Genomic DNA, 7,813 nt, shown 5'->3' with positions numbered 1-7,813 from the left:
GAAGATTATTCAAACCCGTGAACGATTTAATGCATCCCAGGATCAGAAGAAGAGCTTATCTGATGAGACTCTTGTTATTCCACCGGATGAAATTGAAATCAACGGGAGTCTAAACTTCATCTAAGAACCGGTGGAAATCATGGATCAGAAGGTCAAAAGGACAAAACAAAGTCGCATGCCCATAGTGAAGGCTCGTTGGAACGCCAAGCGAGGACCGAAATTCACTAAGAAGTGCGAGGATAAAAAAAAAAACCCAATTGTTTAGTGATATCCCGTCTACAAGTTGAATTTCGGGGCGAAATTCTTTTAACGGGGGGAGAATGTAACAATTGGTAAAAATAGGAACGATCGTACGATGCTATGTTTTGATTATTACGCAATATGAGTATTTCATCAAGAATGGTTGAAGGAATTTAACCTCTTTTATTTAAATAAGTTATTGTGAAATATAAAACAAGTAGCTATTGATAAATTTCGTTATGATGTATGGCTACGAACCATCACCGGTTTGTGAAATTAGCATATAACATCATTTGAACGCAACAAACTTAATTTTTGTAATAACATGTATCTAGTCGATAATTAAGTTAGGTTCTATGTAAAACGTGTGCTTAATAGTTGTGTAGGATCTAAATTCGACAAATATACGAACCAAAGTGACAAAAAGTGTTTAACGATATGGTTAACCGGTTAAATGTCACGAAATTATACATTGGTCAATAAATTTTATATTTAAATAAATTAAAATATAAAATGAATTATTATAAGGTATAATTAAAATGTATCCAAGTGTTTTTGAATAAAAAGAATAAAACATAAACATTAAAGTTCAAATACACAAAAACTACATTGTTATTTTATACTAAGTATACATGTATGCATTTGTACATATGTATTATTATCTAGTGAATGACTAGTTATGGGTCATTACCTAAAGTGATTTCATGTAAGGAATATGATTTCTAAATCAGTTAAGATAAGAGAATTGGTGGAGATAAGTGCCAACTTAACTAATAAGTGCTTAATCACTTAAGACATTTTACTAAGAATGCTTCTTAATCCCTCTTCTAATTTTCAAGATTAAGACCTTCCCTCTCCTTACCTAGAACTCCTAACTAACTAAATATCTAGTAGTTAGTTAGTTAACTAACTCTATCTCTAAGCAACCACCCAAGCAAGTGGCTAGACAATATCACATCACTTAAACTCACATCCCATCACAAGCTAGTCTAGGTTTTGTCCCCTTATCCTCTTCCACTCTTTCCTCCTTCATATCCACGAAATTTACTCTTCATTTTACCCTCATTTGACCAGCCAATACTCCATGGAATTACTCTCAACCTTCATCTCATTTTCAAGAACAAGAACTTCCTTCCAAAGCCATCAAAACCATGAACAAAAGGGTTGTTGTCCCTTTTGTGTTTCAGCCACCATTTCACCCATCTACACCTTCCTTTTTGCTTGATATTTTACCACAAAATACCCCTGGAAGTTACTTGTTATGATACTCAAAATTATTGATTCAAAACAGTGAGTAAACTACCCTTTTTCTTGCTCTTTTGCTGTGAAATTTTCGTGACAGCAACATAGCCAAAAGAGTGGCTGTTTTGGAGCATCAAACCAACAACCAAAAGTTCATCTTCAACCTTCCATTCTTCAAGTATTCACATAAGGTGAGTTCATACCCCTACATTTTCATGTTTTATTCAAGTTTTAAGGGGGGGAATACAAGTTAGAACACTAAACATAACTTAAATTTATATGACAGCTTTCTACAGAAAAGTTGAGTCCTGTTCACGGACTGTTTTGACCATCTTAAACATAATATCATTCAAAACTGTACAATATGCAAATAGTTCAAGTTTATACCTTTCTAATGACTACTCGCATGCGTTCATACGATTTTTCTACAATTTATGGCGATTTTTATAAAACTGCCTGTCATTTCAGAAGTGATTTCGGACCAGTCTGTGAATATGTTCATTTTCACACTAGTTTGAGACCACTAAAAATCATAATAAAAATTGGGAACAAAGTAGACTCATTTTATAAACTCTCAGTGGTGACGGATTCAGTTTTTGACTTACGATGATTTTTCTATGAGTTTTCTAAAAACAGGGACAGTAAAGGGTAAAACTGTCAAAAGTGGTTTATAGATTTATTAACACCTTCTAACATTTTTGAGCAATGTTTATACATTAAGGAAGTTAAAACACAATCATTTAAATATGTTTAATTACCATTTTTACAAAAGTGATAAGTACAAAAAGGTCTTTAGTATCAAACTTAAGGATTATTTCATGCAAAGTTTCTAATAAAAACGTAAGAATATGAACAACAATTACGAAACATACCAAATCATCTTTTAAAACTTATACATATATATATATATATATATATATATATATATATATATATATATAACACCATATACATATATATATGTTTTGTTTACAAACTTGTCTTCTACATCAAAAATTTCACTTTACTCGTTTTTATCAAATGAATCACTTGTGATTTATTACTACTATGTGAAAACTCTTGTCATACTTTGCATGCACTAGATTTATACAAAGTATTTAGAAATTCCAAAGTATCCTTCGTTGTTAAACCGTTTTAATGCATTTTAAAAACTTATGATTTATGCATTGTCAAAACATTGTGAGAAAGGATGATCTTTGCATACAAAACTATTACTTTAATACAGACTTAGTTGAGAATCCATGAGACATGTACATCTTCAAACACTGCCTTTTTGATAAAAGGTATCGCTACAAGTCCTGTCTATAACCAGAGTCTCCCGTTCGGAGAACGTGTCGAATGTGTATAGATCTATACGGAAAGTCATGATCCCGCGCCCTGACTGTTAGCTACAGTCCGTCTTTTGGGGTGACAGTTGTCATAACGCTACGACGCCTGAAGAACGTCGCTACAGGCATATTATGTTTAGTATGGTTATAAAACTCATCGGATATACAATTATTATGGTATTATGCTTTTATGAACGAGTAGCTATTAAAACTATTCTTCATCTAACAAGTGCGATCTTCGTATAGCTTTATTATATAAAACTATGCCACAACTTTTAAGCACGTCGGTTGCTTGCGATTTTCGGTCTTAGAGACTGCCAGTTATGTTAGGAAAATAAGGGTTTTTCCTGCATCTAAAACAAACAACTAATAGGAAAATAAGGGATTTTCTTGGTGCAACTATTTACAACTTATAACACGAACATTCATATGCATTTCATACTTTTATAAGAAAATAAGGGTTTTTCTTGGAAAGCACAACAAATCATATCTCAACTATTAGGGAAAATATGAGATTTTCTGGATCTAATACATTCATTTTCAACCCAATGAATCATAACTCTTTTCATTTGAAAATACCGCGTTGGAAAACATACATGAACTTTCGAATGACGTACATTTTCTCAAAACACTACTTATGAACTCACCAACTTAATTGTTGACACTTTTTCTTTGAAATAACTTGTATTCTCAGGGAACCGCTAAGCAGGTTTGGAAATCAACTTTTGAGGATTAACGTGCTGACGTTAATTACTTCTTTTGAAAGATGTTTATGTATTTATCTTTTGAACATGTAACGAATACAATTATGTAAACATTTTGGAAACCTTAATATGTATGGTGGTGTGTACTTTCCTTTCTATGAACTGTTATGATACTGAATATGACGTCCTCCGCCCCCGAACGTTTCCGCCGTTCTGGTTTGGGGGTGTGACAGATAGTTTGAGGTTTACCAAAGATTGGTTACTCATGGAAAATTGGAAGTATAGAGTTAGGACCATATTGACATATTTTGAAAATAGGCAACTCTTGTTCAAAAGTGATGGTCAAAATGGGAATATGGAAATGTTTCCATAGGTGGAAGTTACTCTTTGAATCTGTGTAAGATTAGAGAACTTAATGCAAGAAGGATGTTCAAAGGAATGTACTTTGAATTTGAGACTTCATTTCCATGGAATTGTTTTCCATTGGAATACTTTGAAATGTCTATTGCCAAGTCTTTGTGACTTCTGTGCATAGTCATTACAAGGGGATCATTGCATATAAGTTTAGAATCTAACAGATTACAGTAAATGGCAAGAGTTTGGTATTCTTGCAGTTACAACAAGGATTGGAATTGTGAAATGAGCATCATTGGAATATTGTCAATTGATCTATTTCACAAAGAGAGGACCATATGTAAACATAGTATGCATACTTGGAGTATGGCATAATTGTTGTTTGGAAAACCATAGTGTACATGCTTGGAGCATGGGACAACTAATGTTTTAATTCAAGCATAAAGTTGATTAATCGAAACATAAATAATGAGTAATCAATATAGTGCTTAAATAAAAGGTGTTTTATTTACACTCAAAGTGTTGGGGCCATATAAGATTAGTATTATTCTTGTATTTCACTTTGCATGTTTTGACTTCCAGAATAATTATGCTATGGTATATATCATATTATTCAAACCATCCACAGTCAGTCATATGTTGGAAGTAGATATGAATCAAGACTGTCATGAATTTGGCTTGTATGATTTGTCTAAAGTGCTTTAGACAATGCAATGGTTGCTACAACATTTATGAGTACTCATAAGGGCTGAGTATTGGATTCAACCCACGCTCACTTGCATCACTTCATGGAATTTATCTCGAGTGATCGTGAGACGGTAATATCATATAAATCTTCAAACCTAGAGATATGAGTTGTTGACTATGAGTTGGTTATTCATTGATTGTACGAAAACGCATTGGTAACTCGATGTTATAAAACGTGCCTTTGTGAGTAATTCAGCGAGTACTTAGTACAAGCATATCAGTCGAAGTTTATCTGTTCCTTCTAGAAATAGAAGCAATATCTGGGCCCCTCGATGATTTGGTTTTGTCCTATGTACCGGGCCCGGTCAGAACCTAATTGATATGTTCAATTTAGTTCTATGTCGAAACAAATCAGAGATCGAGAAACAAATGCTGGACAATAAGTAAGACCATGTTCCATGTGTTTGTCCGGATGATATCATGAGAACAGAGGATTATATGATCACTTATCTTAAATGGCGTATCATCATCATCTCAGTTCCGAGAGACTTTGAAAGAGCTACGATTGCTAGTCGGATTTTGAAGTCATATTTGCAAATATAGTTATTAGACTTATCCAAGTGTGAGACTGTTGGATATAGTGTCTAAGTCCATAACTTTATTTGGTATGTACTTGACCCGACCCAGCATGGTCCATTTGGGTTGCATGGCATTGTAATACTTGGATAGACTAAATGAGAGAATAAGGCACTTATGATTATTAATATATTATAAGTTCTAATATATTAATAATAGTGTTATTTAATTAGTATTGATCAAGTATTAATCTAGTATTAATTTGGTGATCAAAGTGAGACTAATTAAATATATAGGGTTGATTATGACAATCATCAATTCTTTTATGGTGGATTAATGATCCATGGTTTATGGGTTATGGATGTAACCATTTGGAGCTCCATGGATAGTCCATGGGAGTTACAAGAAATGAAGAGTCATGACAATTATGGGTCTTCTTAATGAAACCCTAATTGTGACACCACTATAAAAGGGACCCTTTGGCTAGCAAAATCGGTACTAGTGTTACTAGATAAGGCATAACCGATTTTTGAGTGTAAGAAATATTCTCTCAAGTTATTCCAAGTTTTGTGGTGTTGTGTGAAGCATTTGAGGCACAACATTTGGGGTGCTAGGCTCATAAAGTCTTGAAGGAATCCAAGCAACAACAAGGTATGTATTTCTACTAGTTTTTATATTTTATTTATTCCCCATGCCATGCTAGTTAGGAAATAACCTTGAAAAAGAAATTTGCATGTATATAGAGAAAACATAGATTCAAGGTTATTAAGGTTGCATGTACACTTAGGAAGTGTTAGAATGCTCAAAACCCATCAGGTTCATCGTGGATCGATTGACCAAGAGTGCCAATTTCATTTCGATACAAGAGGGTATTTCTGCCGAGAAGCTGGCAGATATCTATATCAGGGATGTTGTGACTGGGCACAGGGTGTCGGTTTCTGTGATTTCCGATAAAGACGTGTGGTTCACTTCCAGATTTTGGAAGAAATTTTATGATGAGTTGGGTACTCGTCTGCACTTCAGCATGACCTTCCACCCGCAGACGGATAGTCAGTGCGAGCGGGCCGTCCAGACATTGGGGGATATGATGCGGGTGTGCGTTCTGGATTTCGGTGGTAGCTGGGATACATACCTTATGTTGGTTAAGTTTTCTTATAACAATAGCTACCACACCAATATCGACCGGCCTCCCTTTGAGATGCTTTATGGGAGAAACTGCAAAACCCCGATATGGTGGGTTAAGGTTGGTCAGCGAGTCATAGGGAGTACCTAGGTGGTACTCAAGACGACAAAGTTGACTCAATAGGTATGGAGTAGACTCTAGACAGCTCAGAGTCGGCAGAAGAGCTACACCGATAGGCGCCGATCGGACCTAGAGTTCCAGGTCGAGGATATGGTTCTCCTGAAGGTGTCACCTTGTAAAGGTGTCATTCGCTTCAAGAATCGGGGAAAGTTGGTCCCCGGGTATATCGGACCCTTCAGGATTATAGCCCGAGTAGGCAAGGTGGTGCACCGACTAGACCTTCCATAGGATCTCAGGTATATCCACAACATTTTTCATGCCTCGCAGCTGCGGAAGTGCTTAGTTGATGATTCTGCGGTGATTCCTTTGGAGGACATTTAGGTGGATGACCACCTGAACTACATAGAGAGGTCAGTAGCAATTCTCGACAGGAAGACGAAGGATCTGAGGAACAAAAGGTTCAAGCTGGTAAAGGTGCAGTGGTAGCACCGTAAGGGATCAAAATGGACGTGGAATCCAGAGGACGAGATGAGGGAGCATCACCCGAAGCCATTTCCAGCAGCAACAACAGACTTCGAGGAAGAAGTCTAATTCAAGTAGGGGAGATTTGTAATGCTTGAGTTTCCAGTTATTTTCTTTTGCTACTTATTCAAATAATAATAATATTATGAATATGGGAAGGGGTCGTACATTGGGCGTACATAGTGTATGCACGACGTACATTGGAGAGGCGCGAATAGGGGGAAGACCCTGCATATGATGGGCATAGGCTGGCCAGATGTAAACCCTAAATTTTAGGGTTTGCACTTTATTTAAATATCTTAAGTCCCTCCCAATCCTTATTCTCTCAGCCTCTAATGTCCCTAAAGTGTTAAACTCGAACCTTAAGCCTCTTGCATACATTTTGAGCTTACCTTGCGCATTTTTGGTGATATTTGGTGATTTTGAAGAAGAAGGAGTTTAAAGAAGGAGTAAGGATGTGAAGAAGGCTTGTAGATCTAGAAGTTTGGCGTCATTTCTGACTTATTTGAGGTATAAAGCTTTAAACTTGACCATTGCATGCTTAGATCTAGTTTTTGGGTGTTTTATGTTATATTTTGGTCCCATAGTTGAGATCCCTTGACTTTTAGAAGTTCTTGTCCATATGAGCTATCCTTTTACACTCTTGGAGGTGTTTGGAGCCATAAAAATCGAACCTTGATGGTTTAGCCTCAACCATGTAGGTGCTAGATAGCAACTACGTGAGCTTATGGACTTAATTTATGTCTTAATCCCCATCCATGCATGCAAAAGCATAAGGTTTATAACGTTATGGTTTAGGACGTCTTTAGGGGTCTGGATCTATGTGTTGGATGTTAGGGCTTAACGGATTAAGTCACAAGGAAGTTCTTAAGATGGTTGGCTAGTACGTTAGGCGTACCCCTTGGTACGCTACGCGT

This window comes from Lactuca serriola, chromosome 9, assembly GCF_051521515.1.
Source record: "Lactuca serriola cultivar US96UC23 chromosome 9, Lser_US96UC23_V15, whole genome shotgun sequence".
Classification (NCBI taxonomy): domain Eukaryota; kingdom Viridiplantae; phylum Streptophyta; class Magnoliopsida; order Asterales; family Asteraceae; genus Lactuca; species Lactuca serriola.
The sequence above is the reverse complement of the archived record's forward strand: the minus strand, read 5'-3'. Positions refer to the sequence as shown.